This window comes from Hyaena hyaena, unplaced genomic scaffold (genome assembly GCF_003009895.1).
Source record: "Hyaena hyaena isolate Hyena2069 unplaced genomic scaffold, ASM300989v1 scaffold_84, whole genome shotgun sequence".
Classification (NCBI taxonomy): domain Eukaryota; kingdom Metazoa; phylum Chordata; class Mammalia; order Carnivora; family Hyaenidae; genus Hyaena; species Hyaena hyaena.
In genome coordinates this window covers 3743515-3758961 of record NW_024080716.1, presented here as the reverse complement: position 1 = coordinate 3758961, position 15447 = coordinate 3743515, and the positions used below count along the sequence as shown (strand labels likewise).

Below are 15447 nucleotides of genomic sequence, written 5' to 3'. Positions count from 1 at the left end.
TCAATATTTATTAGTTTGGCATATAAAGATAGAAAACAAAAGCTCCTGTAAAGCTTGTTAAATGCAGGTGATAAACCAAATTATTCAGCTTATCTGTGCTAGAGTGCATCTCTGCAAAATTTAAATTATGCTTAATAAAAGCTGTCAGTCTCCTGGAATGAATTCTATCAAGGCATCATTTCTTTGACCGAGATTGGGGTTGTACAGCTATAATCATAATTCAGACTAATCAAAGTTTGGGAAATCTAGTTTGTGTAATTTTATTCTTTGACTATCTAATCCAAGGATTACAACCTTGCATACCTAAGGGGAAATGTATGAAATTGGTCAGATTTTAAAAAATAAGGTCTAATGGGCTCTGTGGTGAACCTGAGAGAATGTGCTATGTCTGAAAGCATTTAAATTCACAATTTCAAAAACACCACATATCTAGTAGGCGAATGTATTTGTGTCCTTGTGCTGTGTAAGGATTTCTTAAGTAAGATTCAAAAGATGTACATCTTATAGAAAAACTTGTCATATTTTATTCTATCAAAATTGAAAATCTCAGTATGGTAAGATTTAGTAAACCAAAAAAAAAAACCCCAAAATCACAGTACAGAATGGAGTATACTTTCAGCATGATATAAAAAATAAAGATCAGCATTTGGAATTTAAAACCTGATATTTTTTTATAATCTTACTTTTTAAAGTTTAATCCTAGTTAGTTAACATATAGTGTGATAATAGCTTCAGGAGTAGAATCTAGTGATTCATCACTTACAGATCACACCCAGTGCTCATCCCAACAAGTGCCCTCCTTAATGCCCATCACCCATTTAGCCCATCCCTGCACCCAACACCCCTCCAGCAACCCTCAATTTGTTCTCTGTATTTAAGAGTCTCTTATGATTTGCCTCCCTGTTTTTATCTTATTTTTGCTTCCCTTCCCCTATGTTCATCTGCTTTTGTTTCTGAAATTCCACATATGAGTAAAATAATATATTTATCCTTCTCTGACTAACTTATTTCACTTAGTATAATACACTCTATTCCATTCACGTTGTTGCAAATGGCAAGATTCCATTATTTTGATCACCGAGTAATATTTCATTGTTTATATATACCACATCTTCTTTATCCATTCAAAAACTGATAAATAAAATTTTAAAAATAACAACTTGATTAACAATTAAGTAAAAAGGGGCCAAAGTTATGAATGGATATTTTGCAGAAAATGAAATAGCCTGATGGAAAATAAACATCCCAAAGTACCCCATCCAAAAATACATGCAACTTCTTTAATGCAAAAAAAAAAAAGAGAGAGAGAGAGAGAGAGAGAGGGAAATATACCCTTAGACATACGTCAGATTGACAAAAATTCAAAGTGAACATTGCACATGTTAGAATGGTGCTTGAAAACAGAGAAATGTAAGTGATGCTAGTGAGACTGAAAATGAATACAATCATTTGGAGAAAATTGAACTGTATCTAGAGAAGTTAAAAATGATCATGTACCACCTATAACACATTTATTTCACTTCTTAGTATATATTCCCAGGGACCTCTTACATGTTTATATGGAGACCTGTACCTGAAAGTTCATAGCCTCAATGTTTATAGTGGTAGAAAATCAGAACCAATCCAAGGACTCTACTCAAGAGGGAATGGGTTTAACAGTTGAGGTATATTCATACTATGGACTTAAAACAAATGACTTAAATACATGTGTGTCTACTGTTGAAACAAATGACTTAAATGTTACGTGTATGTATGCAAGGATTTCAAAGAAGTCACTTTGTGGGGGCAGAACAGGAAGTTGTAGAATATATATGGTGCGCTACCATTTACCTAAATTTGGGATACACAAAGCAATTTTATATATTTTGAAATCTATATATATAGTTAAAGTATCAATGAATGAAACTTGATTCATGACTATGATTACCTCTGTGGAAGGAGAAAAATAAATAGGATTATGGAGGAAACATAGTGACTAAGTTTTTTTTTTTTTTTTTAAGATTTTTATTTATTTCTAGGAGAGAGAAAGATAGCGTGAGCAGGGGAGGGTCAGAGAGAGAGGGAGTCACAGACTGAAACAGGCTCCAGGCTCTGAGCTGGCAGTCAGCACAGAGCGCGACGCGGCGCTCGAACCCACGAACCGCGAGATCATGACCTAAGCGAAAGTCGGACGCTCAACCGACTAAGCCACCCAGGCGCCCCATAGGGACTAAGTTTTAATCCACACATATTTAAATCAAATGTGTCTAAAAAGCACGTTTGTTAATTCTGTATAGTAAGCACAAAGATGTGTCATTTATATATTTATGATTTTTTTATATTAAAAAAACAGTATACAGACAATAAAAGCTAATCTATGATCTATATCAGGTCTGCTAGCTGCCAGTTTGTCCGTTGGTAAAGGGAAAAGCCTTATCCGATTTAGGGAAGATCACAGGTTGTGGGTTACAATGGAATGGGTATGACTTCACCACTTAATATGTGGCTTTGGGAAGGATCCCCCCCATCCTATCCATCCCTGAATGAGAAGTGTCAGAGAGCTTTTATCTCCCTAAAACCATCATTTGGAAAGCTGTTGGGAGCAAAAGGGAAAGGATGCTTAGATGGATCTGAAGAACTGGATTTGAGTCTCCTTGTGGCTTCAGCATTAGTGACCTTGGATATGCATCATTTCACCTACTTGCACGTTATTTTTCATATTAGTGAAGGAGTAATTCTCACTGCAAAAGAGCTTTGAGAGAATTTAACTGATTTGTGTATAACTTCTTTATCCCATATAGTATTTATAATTTGTAAGAAAGAACACTTATGAGCTAATACTAAGTATTTCTTTAGTAACTACATTCGCTTTGGTGTGACTGAAGACTTTTTAATGACACTTCCTTATAGTACTGCTATTGTGAAACCTCGGTGCGGATTTTAGCAGTAAAGATTATCTGCTAGAATACAGACAAATAAATGTTTTATATAGACAGAGTGGCATGTGTATTAACTATATCCATTAACATTTAATGTGGGCATAAAGTATTTTAGAGTTGTTGATAACTTTTATCAAATATGATTTTAATTTTCATGTTATGTAGTCTAAACTAGTTCTTTGGTAGGTTACCAATAAATATTTTTAACTCTTGTAATGTTACTCTCTAGTTACTTCTCTATATCCAACCTTTCCGGAAGAGACCAGTAAATTCTGTGTTCTCTTTCTGACAAATGGATATCTCAGTGGAGTATTCTTGTAAGTATCAAAAAACAATAAATCATGATTCTGTCTCTAAATTGAGACAGTAGAAAAATCACAATAAAGAATGTAATAGTTATCTGTTAAAAATACCATCAAAAAATGCATCACCTATTGTTTAGAAAATCTGCCACTGAATCATATTTTTGTTTTTTACTTCTGATTATGCTGATGTCTCTTTAACTTTCTTCAACATAGAGGAAGACATATGAAAACCTTAACTGTATTTTAAAGATGATCTCATATTTCTGGCATATCTTTATTTTTTAAAACTAGGTTTCTTCAATCAAAGATAAACTGCAATTGTGATTTTTCACTTCCTCATTTTTTATCATGTTAAAAACAGGTTACAAAGTGTGAAATTGCCCAATTTTATAAGCCTTTCCATGTGGACTTCCTTTAACTATTTTTATCTGTGTTTTACTAACCAGGTTTCTCTTCATCTCTGCAGTATTATAAATGGCACAGGATGATGGACATTTATAATATTGATGACTATGTCTGAGGCATATATTTTTGTGCTTGGGTGTATAGAGTAAAAAAGTCATACTGTATCATCTTACAGATAACCACATCCTGATTTTTTGGATAGAGAGATGGAAAAATAAGTGCTGAGTTTAAATACACACATTTAATGGTTTAAAGCCATGCTTGTAGCCAGTTAACCAAAAGGCCAAGTTCCTAAATATGGCAGTTGGTACACTAATGAAAATAAACACCCTGGCACCTGCCACACAAAAGACATTTGATTAACTAGTTGAAACTTGATTGCCACAAAATTAGAAACAGAGGAAATTATAGGGAGGGAAGGAAAAGAGTAGGTTCAGTTCCATTTCCCTGTTTTGTTGATAGTGGATAAATATAGCCCATGATTTAAACATCTAGTTGGCCCCATATACACTCCAAATCACGGACAGAGCACTCAAGGATGTTCACTGTATGAATACATCAGAGTAGAGATGTTTGCAAATTTTTCAGTGATTTTTATTGAGTAATTTTTGAATAATATTCCTCTAGCTAGTGAGGAGCTTCAAAAGACACAGTGAGCATGGGATCTACCTTATAAAATTAGGTGCATACTTCCATTCATTTGTAGTCAATTGATCTGCTATGTTCGTGCATTTTCACATTTTAATTTTATTTTTGAGAGAGAATCTTTAAGATGAATGTTTTAAAGTTGATTTATTTTGAGAGAGATGGAGTGGGGAGGACAGAGAGAGAGAGAAAGACTGGGGAAGGGACAGAGAGAGGGAGAGAGAATCCCTAGCAGACTCCATGCTGTCAGCGCAGAGCTCGATGAGGGGCTTGATCCCACAAACTGTGAGCTCATGACCTGAGCTGAAATCAAGAGAACGACACTTAACTGACAGAGCCACCCAGATGCCCAGTAGGGTGAGAATTTTAAGTAGACTTCACGCTTAGGGAAGAATCTGTTGCTGGTCAATCTCACTACCAATGAGATCATTATCTGAGCTGAAGTCAAGTCCGATGCTTAACTGACTGACTGGCACCCAGGCACTCATCATTCCCATATTTTAAATAGTATTGCTGAATAAACAAACATTTACATTGTGTAACATCTTCACCTTTGTTTCAAAGACTTTTCCATACTTGAGAATTTCTTATGTCCCAAAAGGATCCTCCTAACAGTATCTGGAGCGGCAGTAGAAGGAGAAAGGGGGGAGGTGTGAAGTTCTGTCATAATTAAGTTTGAGAAACAACACAGATTGTATATTCCCTACAAGAACATTCCCTACAAGACGTATTAAAAGCTCTGAAAATGCAGTAGCAAAGAAATTATTTAATTCTATTTAAGCTAGAATTAAATGAGAATCTTGCTAAAATGAAGAAAGATGTTTGTGCTGAGAACTGGTGCTATAATGAAACATTTTTATGATGAAAAGAATCTCTCAAGTGGGCAGGGGCAAAGAAAGAAGGATTGAGAGCCATAGATCTAAAAATGAAACCAAAGGGGAGTGAGGGGAGGTGTTAGAGTGAAAGGGTTAAGTTGAAAAAAGAAACAATGTGAGCCAATATCTGATGGAATGCACTTTGTGGTTAAACTTGTAAACTATCTGCCTTGAGGGCTGGTGTTGAAAAGAACAAAAACAAAAACCAACAACCCGACTACTCAGGTGATTAAGAACCTTTCTCTTCAACCTGAGACTTCACTATTAATGTCTGATTTATGGAGGGGCGCCTCCGTGGCTTAGTCAGTTAAGTGTCCGACTTTCGCTTAGGTCGTGATCCAGCGGTTCATGGGTTCGAGCCCCGCGTCGGGCTCTGTGCTGACTGCCAGCTCAGAGCCTGGAGCCTGTTTCAGTCTGTGACTCCCTCTCTCTCTGACCCTCCCCTGCTCACGCTCTCTCTCTCTCTCCTAGAAATAAATAAAAACATTAAAAAAAAATTTAAAAAAAATGTCTGATTTATGGATAGTAGATCTATTAGAAAGTCTTGAGTACTGAGTTGGGGGGGAGGAACCTTGATAATTTTGGAAATTTTTTTAAATGTTTATTTATTTTTGAGAGAGAGAGAGAGAGACAGAGAGCAAGCAGCGGAGGATCAGAGAGAGAGAGAGATACACACAGAATCCGAAACAGGCTCTAGGCTCTGAGCTGTCAGCACAGATCCTGACACAGGGCTCGAACCCACAAACTGTGAGATCATGACCTGAGCCAGAGTAGGCCACTTAGCCGACGGAGCCACCCAGGTGCCCCTGGAAATTTTTATTTTACTTGATTGGAAATACCGAAAGCAGACTTTACTCCATCCCTGTTTTCAACAAACATTAAAAATAAAGGGCTTAGAGATAAGGGATAAAAGACTTACAAACTAATATTAAACTTTTATATCTCTTTTACCCTGTCTTCCCACTTTGGCATAAAGTAGACATTTAAGTGAGATTTAATAGGGCATGTTGAAAAGGGTCCCTAGTTCTGACACTATGAAATGGCCATGTGTGCCTGCCCACAGCATTGCCCACAATCTTCTTGGAAAATGGTGGCGGTTCTCTAGGTAATTAGTGAGTCAGCTTGACCCTAAGTGAATCTGTTAAACAGAGTAAGATCAGTGTACCCTATACCCTGCCCTGCTTTGCAAGTTATAGTTACCCAGGTCCTTTTTTTGTTTGTTTGTTTTTTAAGTAGGCTCCATGCCCAGCACAGAGCCCAACAACAGGTCTTGAACTCAGGAGCCTGAGATCAAGACCTGCATTGAGATCAAGAGTCAGTCGGATGCTTAAACTACTGAGCCCTTTTGATAAAGAAAAGCTTCAGGAATAATAGAGAGCAGAGTAACTATCTTTTTTTTTATTTCAAAAGAGGGCCTAACAGGGACAATGCTTAACACAACGTCTGTGTGGCTCACTGTAATGAAGAGACTTGTGAGACTCAGGCCTTGCCTTGGCTTGACCATATAGCTTGCACAAACCCTTTCCTTTCTAGGCCGAGTGAAATGAATTTGGTTTAAACGGACTCAAGTGTTGCTTCCAGCTTTTTGAAAGTCTGTTGGTGAATCTGGCTCTTTTCTGGTAGAAGTACAGACATTGTAGGTAATGATAATATGTGGTGCATGTTTAGGTAGAAAACCTTTCTGCTATCCCTCAAGTCAGCCAGTTGACACACTAGATTGCATCTAGGTTTTGACATAAACATGCATCTATTGAATTTAAAGTATTTCTAGATGAAAAGAGAGAGCCTCCCAATCTTTCATTTTAAGATGTCATTTATAGGGGCACCTGGATGGCACAGTTGGTTGAGCGTCCGACTTCGGCCCAGGTCATGATCGCACGGTTTGTGAGTTTGAGCTCCACATAGGGCTCTGTGCTGACAGCACAGAGCTTGAAGCCTGCTTCAGATTCTATGTTTCCCTCTCTCTCTCCTCCTCCCCTGCTCATTCTCTGTCTCACTCTCTCAAAAATAAACATTAAAAAAAAGATGTCATTTATAGTAAGAGATCCCATTTTATACATGTAGTTTGAAAGAAAATTGCTACCAATTAAATTATGACATCCTATCAAGTGTGAGACTCACTCTAATTTCAGACATGTAAAAGTGCTTCAGAATGGGTGAAATATGGTACATCTATGTATTTTTAAGTGTTTGCTTGTTTTTTTTTTTACTTTTTTTCATCATGCTTAAGTCAGTATGCTCAATAGTTAAAAAAATATAACTCTTTCAGTCAGTACATAAGTATTTCAACAATATCAGAAAAATATTTCTGTAATGGTGAAGAAAAAACCCAGAATTAGATTTCAAGAATAGGGAGAAGTATCCTTGCTGTGCTATTTCTTGCTCTGGTGACCTTTGAATAAGGTGTTTAAATTGTCAAAATTGTCTAATAAAATTCACTTTATGAATTCACAGAATTTTAATTTTAGTCAACAAAAATTTTTTAAAATTAATTTAAAAATAGCATAAATAATTATGGATTTGGTTTAGGGCTGCCTAATAAGAGCAATAAGTGTATTTAATCTTATATTTAATGTTATTTACTAAAAATGTATAAAGATATATAATTATTTATGAAAAAAACACCAAAGCCTTTTTATTCTTATTTTATGATAGGTTAAAACTTTTCAATGGGAACTCTAAACTGCACATGAAAACGTTTTGTAAACTACAAAATAATGTGAAAAGATTAACTACACAGATTCAAAGGGATTCTAATTTTTGCTAAAGGCAGATCTTTGAAGACAAATCCTTCCAGGGAACATAAAGTCCATAGTCAACAACCAGATAGGGAACTGAAAATTTGGGGCCATTCATAAAGGCAATCTGCAACATTTATTTTACTTTATTTTGTAAAACTTTTTTAAAAGTCTTTATTGATTTTTGAGAGACAGAGCACAAGTGAGGGAGGGGAAGAGAGAGGGAGACACAGAATCCAAAGCAGGCTCCAGGCTCTGAGCTTCAGCACAGAGCCTGATGCGAGTCTCCAACTCATGAGCTGAGAGATCATGATCTGAGCTGAAGTCGGATGCTTAACTGACTGAACCACCCAGGCACCCTTGCAACACTTATTTTAAACAGTCAGGAGGATATATTTCAGTTGGACATCATATACATAATTTTGATATTTCAATGAGTGACAATATTTGAACAGAGTGTTAAAGAAGGTTGCTAGTAGTTTTCTTTCAAGGGTGAAATAATCACATGCTTGAGACACTTGCCTATTGCAAGGCAGAGATTCGGACCAGGGGAGTTTCACGTCTCTTACTTACTGGAGCTTCAATTCCACTGCCCCTGGTGAATTTGGCCCCACAGTCAAGACTATTGAGTGTGGCTGGGCACTTAGAAGGTTAGAAGTAGGGAATTGCTTTCAGATCCTCATAAATAAGAGACTTAAAATCACTGAGGATTTTCACTCCCAAAGCAATTGAATTGAAGTCATAGCTTCTGTCAGTTAATACACATATCATCTATATCATCCTCACAAAAATACATCTGAGAAACAGACTCATGCTGTTTAGACATTTACGTGAGATTCTCTTTGTGAAATTTGTTCTTTTTGGTAAATTGTATGATGAGTATTTTGCTCCATATTTTGGGTATTATCCTGCAAGAAAGGTGTAAATTGAGACAGTGCTTTAACACTTCCCATTTTTTTAAATTATAATATCAGAAACATCTTCTTTCTTATTTCTCATTGCTCTCCAGTTGGTAGTAGTACGTTTTCCAAAATCACAGAGCCAGTTAGAAGAAGAGCCAGAAAAACATCTTACATTTTCAAAGTCTCAGTTTCATGCTATTTCAAGTGTAACCTATTTGTAAAAGTATAAAACATTTTTCCATTTCCCAAAAAAATATGCTTATAAAGTAAAATGCTTACGATGAGGTGTTCTTAATGTGGCAGACACCTGAATTTTAAAGGGACTTTTCCTGAATGCTATGAATCAGGAAAAAAGATAATTTCCTACTATACATATGTTAATTGATTTTATTCTATGTGGCATCATTTTCATTCTTTCTCAGACACTACCACTTTAGAAAAATCTCAAACTTTGTTGTTAAAGTTTTTGGAATTTTTGCTTATTTGGAATTTCCAATCATACTACTCATCTGTTGCCAAATTTATGAAACCTGCAATGACACTTTAAAGGAAGACTTCATTGTTTAAAAGCCCAGGCATATATGAGTAACAAAGTACTTATAGTCAACATGGCGTGCTGAATGAATAAATGAATGAAGCAGCCTTATGTGGTAGGTAGATAAGAATGCAGAGCAGATATTAACATCCTGGCTTTGCTGACAGGAAACTGAAGCTTAGAGAAGGGTAGATAGAGATTTGGCAACGTTGTACAACCACAGTAATATATGATGAACTTCATGCCAGAGTCCCAGTAAGTCCAGTAGGGTTTCACATCTCAGATTCTCATTCTAATGAAAGCAACATTAATCAATATTCTCTAAGAATTATCCCAGCAGAGTTTAAGACTTCTTATCAAACCATAGTTTGTGCTTGGATCCCTGAATTAATGCAAGTTTCTTGATATAAAATGATGTCACCTGAAAATAGAGAAAAACTTTAGGGTATGACTGTAGACAATTCTGCTAAGGGGATTTGTTCTTTAATTCTAACGCTTTATAATGAGAAGAACAAGAATCTTTAAAACTATGGATACACTCAAATATGCTGCTTGTTCATTTGATACATGGAGAATTTTTACCTGGCATAAAGAGGCTTTCAAAGGATAAAGTTGGATAAATGCAGGAATAGATGACACATATAAGCCCCAGGATATTGTAGACAGTTATCACCTCTTTTACCTTTACCCCATTTTGTACTTACATATAATATTTAATAAAGATATTAACTTCCATTTTAATTACATTCAGCGAGCCAATATAATCAATGAAACAATACTGTCGAAAATGGACACGAAGGGCCCCAAATATAAATTTCATAATATGCAATAGGATTTATTAGGTAAATACTACATGGCAAGTCCTGGAGATACAAAAGTGAGTAAAACACCCTCCCCGACCTCCAGTGCCCACAGCCTGACCAAGATGGAGACCCCCTCAACCACTTGCTCTGCCAGGGGTTTCCTTCTGCAACACCAGACTCTTCCTGGAATGCTTCCATTGCTTTCCAGTGCAGTTGTTGTCAATAATCACTTTTTAAACATTTGCGTAGTACTTTATTATTTTGAAATTAATTTACTTCCCTTCATTACCACAGTAGTTAGAGCTACAGGAAAAATATTATAATTTTTCTTTCTTAAATAGATGTACTGAGACAAGCAGAGTTACTTTAGAATCCTGGTACCCTAATGCCTGGGACCGTGTGTATACTTTCTAATACAATGACGTTGACCAGTAGAAAGAGGTAGGCCCTTAAGTTACACTGATGTGGATGTGACTCCTGAGTGGGGCATGCTACTTAGCCTCTCTGTTTCAATATTTTCATCAGGAATATGGGGCAAAGATTTACTTCTTAGGGGGGGCGCCTGGGTGGCTCATTCGGTTGAGCATCCGACTTCGGCTCAGATCATGATCTCAGGGTTCCTGGGTTTGACCCTTGCGTCGGGCTCTGTGCTGATGGCTAGCTCAGTGCCTGGAGCCTGTTTCGGATTCTGTCTCTCTCTATCTGACCCTCCTCTGCTCATGCGCTCTCTCTCTTTCTCAGAAATAAATAAAACATTAAAAAAATTAAAAAAAAAAGATTTACTTTGTAGGGTTATTATAAGGCTTACAAGTAATAAAAGTGACTACCGCAAGATAATTATATATAGCTGTCATCCTTCCTGTATTGCTTCTAAATCTGGCAACTTCACAAAATATGTCCTACTACTTTTTTCTGTTATGAAAAATATTTTTTTCATTCTTTTTCATTTTAAGGAACAAAGTTACTTGAAATCTAGAATTATGGCAAAGTGGTAGAAGATAAATTATAATAAGGTAATATTGACCGAGGGAAGGGATTTTACTGAAGTGAGTTATACGTGGCAACCACTCTAACATTTGATGTTATAGCATATTATGCATTATCGTTAATTTCAGCAATAATATTTCTGTGAAATATTTCCATGAAAATATTAGCATACAACAGAATATCATAATGGGAAGAAAACAAAGGGAATTAATCCAAGTTATATTCAAAACATATTCAAGTTCTAATTATATTAAAGTGAATTTTAAATTAAATTTTAGTATAATTTTATATGATACATATTTTTGTTTTACGGCTCATAAGATATCTTTAGTAACTTTTTTTCTTATGTTGTTATGATCATGATTTTTCACAGGTTTTTTGGTGATATTGACAGGGTAGCATAGTCAGACTGTGTCATAAAAAGCAGAAGCACCATGAGCATTATGGGAATGAAGGATCTTGTTACTGAAACTAGACCTGATACAGGCATGGAAACAACTGAGAAGAAATGGACTGCAGAAGAGGCAGAGGAAGAGAGGCTGCCTCTTTGAGCCCTGACGTGGACAGACAAGTCAGAGCTAGCAGGGAAATGCAACCACCAAAGTGGTCCCATGGGAACCACAGCCCTGACTTGGTGGGTCAGTGCGCAAGTTGCCAGTGGTGGCCTGGATGACATTCTAAAAATGCATTTTTCACATGGTTACAGTCTTATGTGTCATAGGAACACAGAGTTTTAGAAAGGGAGGGGATGCTCAATGGAAACTGTTGGATTTAATGCTCTCAACAGACTGAGAGAGTGCAGCTCAGAGACAACGAACTTGGCCAAAGGAGAGGAGATGAAGGAGAGATTTAAGATGGACAAAGAAGAGGAGGGAGCAGGGTGAGGCATGGCAGAGGAGCCATTTCTCTAGGGGCAGCCTCATGCTGAGGCCTGACATGACGGAATATTGATAAGGGTAAAGCTGGACAATAGCTAGTTCAAGCCCATCAAGGCGCCAGGCAATTACTGGCAGGTGATGCTAACCACTGCTCCACAAAAGTACCCTGAAAACAATGTGGAGAAAAAAGAGAGAGGCCTCTAATCAGAGAGATCTCAGACACAGGGGAGTTGGCCTGTGTGGAGAGGTATCCAGGGCTAGGAGGGGACTTGGGATCTTTTATAACCTCCTGATCTTTAGAACGTCCCAAACTCCAGTTTTACTGAGGAAAGAATGAAGCCCCAGGTAGGCCGTGTGAAAGGTGCTGAAGTCAGGGCCGGGATTACACTTCTGGTCTCCTGACCCCAAATCTCCTATTCCTTTGATGGCACCATAGTAACTGAGCAAAAGGTGTCCGGTAGGTAAAGACTAACCCCAAGTCTTCATTCTTGAATACAGGAAAAATTGGCTGATGTGGGAGCTTCCCTTGGTCATTCTCCCACTCAGTCTCCCTGGCACTTGCACCTCTTTTGTCTCTTTCCATAATAACAGAATATTATTGAGCCCTACTCAGTGCTTCAGGCTTGCCTGAAGTTACTGACTACCCAGAGACAGAGTTGGGGCAGCATTTTGGGAACCCTTACTTTGAGTTCTATTCCTTTGGGACAAGTTCAATTAATCACATTTTATTAAACAAAGGTTCAAATCATTGAAAGTATTCAAACAAGCAGTTAAAATTATGATCCTGAGGCCCCCAGATCTGACCTATAAACAGATCTGCTTCTCTACTGCCCATGATTCATTATACAAGAATCAGTTCAAAACTCTGAGAAATAAGGGAGTGAAACAAATGTCAACTTTAAATGTCTTATTGAGTGACACCACAGTGCATGGGAGAGTTTCCTTAGAAAAATTCTATAAGAGGGCTGAAGACTAGTATCAAAATAAGGAGAAGACACAAACTGTACTTGATGCTTTTGGGAAGACCTATCAGCTTGATAGCTTATATGGGCATTAAAATAATCATAAATTATTGTTAAGATTATTTAATTTTTAGAAAGGTAACTTAGAAACAAATAATTATCCCATTCCTTAAACTATAGACTCTATAGTTGTAATTTGAAGGAGGAATCTTCTGAATTAGACTGAATTTATTGAGTGTTCATTTTTTTCACTCTTAAGCAAAATTTATAATTTCTTAAACATAACTCAAGTATATGTTTCAGATTAATTCTCAACTTGATCACTTAATTGCAAGAACACTTCAAATACGAAAGAATAGATACGATTTAAGTCTACTCTAAACCGGTATTAATATCATACTTGTGTATTTGAATTTCATAATAAGAGAAAAACAGGATATTTTAGGTTTGAAGAATATGGAATATTGAATTTGGGATTTGATTACTTTAGGGCTATTTCTTGGGCTCTAATTTTGATAGAAATAAAGATAAGAAAAAATCTTTCTTTTCTACTTAGGTTTTTAAAAGTCAACCATTCTTATACATTTAAAATTTTTCTCACATTGAACATCTTTGATGAAAGCAAATTTAAGATATTAACACATATAGAAAATCATTATCTTGAGTTGTCTTTCTGTTTGTCTCAAAGTAGAAAATAAAAGCAAAATTAATCAATAAATATGAAATGTCTGAAGATACAATTAGCTCCACCCTAATTTTATAATAATATCTTCTTAGATTTTCTACTCATTTTAGAGAGACAAATATTACCATAAAACATTCGAGATCAGGATATAATCGAAACATCTTAAAAGTATGTGAAATGAAAAAAGTAGTTAAAAGGAAAAAAAAGCCTTACACTTTTCTCATAGCTTTTACATATAACTTACCTTGTGAAAAATCAGGAGATTCTAACTTTAGAATCCTGTCTGTGCAGTTTCTTCCAAACTCAGCCCTGATGGTGAGTTTTCTCTCTGAGTTTTTATAGTCTCAGTTATACACCCCCTACTCCAATCCCTGCCTTTGCTTTCTCTTACATCATTTCTAGATTTTCCACTGAACATTTTCCCGTCTCTTTTCAATCTCTCCTCCCCTCTCCCTCTCTCTCTTATTCCCTTTCTTTGAGTCTTTCTCTTTCCCTTTCCTACTCTTCTCCACATTGATTTTATCTACTGCTTGGATCCTGGTATTTAAGTAGCAACAGGAGCTTGGGCTCTGGAAAACTTAAGTATCCATTTAGTATTGTGTTCAGCCTTAGACCATCACTTCTTCCTGAGGTTTTAGTTTAGCTCGGATAATTACACAGCATATCTGGCAAATAAAATGCACTAAGATTTGTTAGAAAGAAAGTCACTAGGATATTTCAAAGTAAGATTTAGGAAGATTATAATCAGAAACCCAAACTGATTTATTGGTATTTTTTTTTTTTGGACCCTTACATTAAACGATCATCTGTGAAAATGGTGAGTAGTTTCAGGCTCAGTCAGGTGCACAGCTCTGTGTCAGTGAAACTGACAGCTACTTCGTAATTAACATTGCTATACTGGGAAGGTTGTCACCAACAAACCTATAAATACTGAACTGTGACATGTGGGCTATAAATGCAGACATTGTAATCATTCTTATCTTTCTCTGTCCTCCAGGATTTTAATTTCTTTCTTACCAAAACATTCCTGCCTCTGTCTGAATGTTTTCTTCACTTCCATTTCCTACTAGCCACATTTGCAACCTTACACACGCAGGTTGTAAAACAAATAATAATGAGTTATTAAATCCTAGAGGTAATAAGTCATGCTGTTAGGTCATTATTAGTTCATTCGGTTCACTGCTAGATAAATTCCCACTTGACAGACAGAGAAACTGAGGCTAGATAAATTAAGTGACTTTATGAAATCACACAGCTAGGAAGCAGTAACAGGGCCAGATTTCAAATACCAATCTTCTTAATTCCTTATCCAGTTCTTTTCCCGCAACTTCATCCTCTCTCAGTATTTAAAAATCTAGAAAAAAGAATCCAAGTCAGATCATGTTTTTGCACAAATAGAAATAAATTTGTACTTTTTGGTTTTGCTTTGAAAGTCATTTAAACTACTACTCACTAGTGCAGGAACTAAAACATGGTTAATTTGGATGTAGGTGGGAATGGACTAGAGCACACTGAATTGGGGGGACAGTAAAATGCTTTATTCTTTTATGAAGGGTTTCCAGGGATAACATATGTCTCAACAAGCTTGAAATTTGAGTAGTTGGCAGTGACAGTTCACAAGTCAAGATAAAAATACAGCCTAATTGTGGACTCTTGTTTAGACATAAACTGCCATAAACAGTTAATGTGTCCATAACTAACATATATTGCCATAAAACGATTATGTTAGCTTGAATCCACATGATGGAAAACTCTCAATATAGATTTAACGGATGCATTATAATTCTACCAAAGCCAATATTCTTGATG

General features: G+C 36.3%; 1 protein-coding gene across 3 annotated transcripts in view; it reads right to left on the bottom strand.

The window, feature by feature from the left end:
• Positions 1-13958, bottom strand: part of OSTN (osteocrin) — a 43731-nt gene extending 29773 nt beyond the window's left edge. For all 3 annotated transcript variants that reach the window (XR_005528718.1, XM_039234236.1, XM_039234235.1), the window contains exon 1: positions 13883-13958. The gene's annotated coding sequence lies outside the window, so the exon portion shown is untranslated. The remainder of the gene's footprint in view (positions 1-13882) is intronic.
• Positions 13959-15447: the final 1489 nt, after the last annotated feature.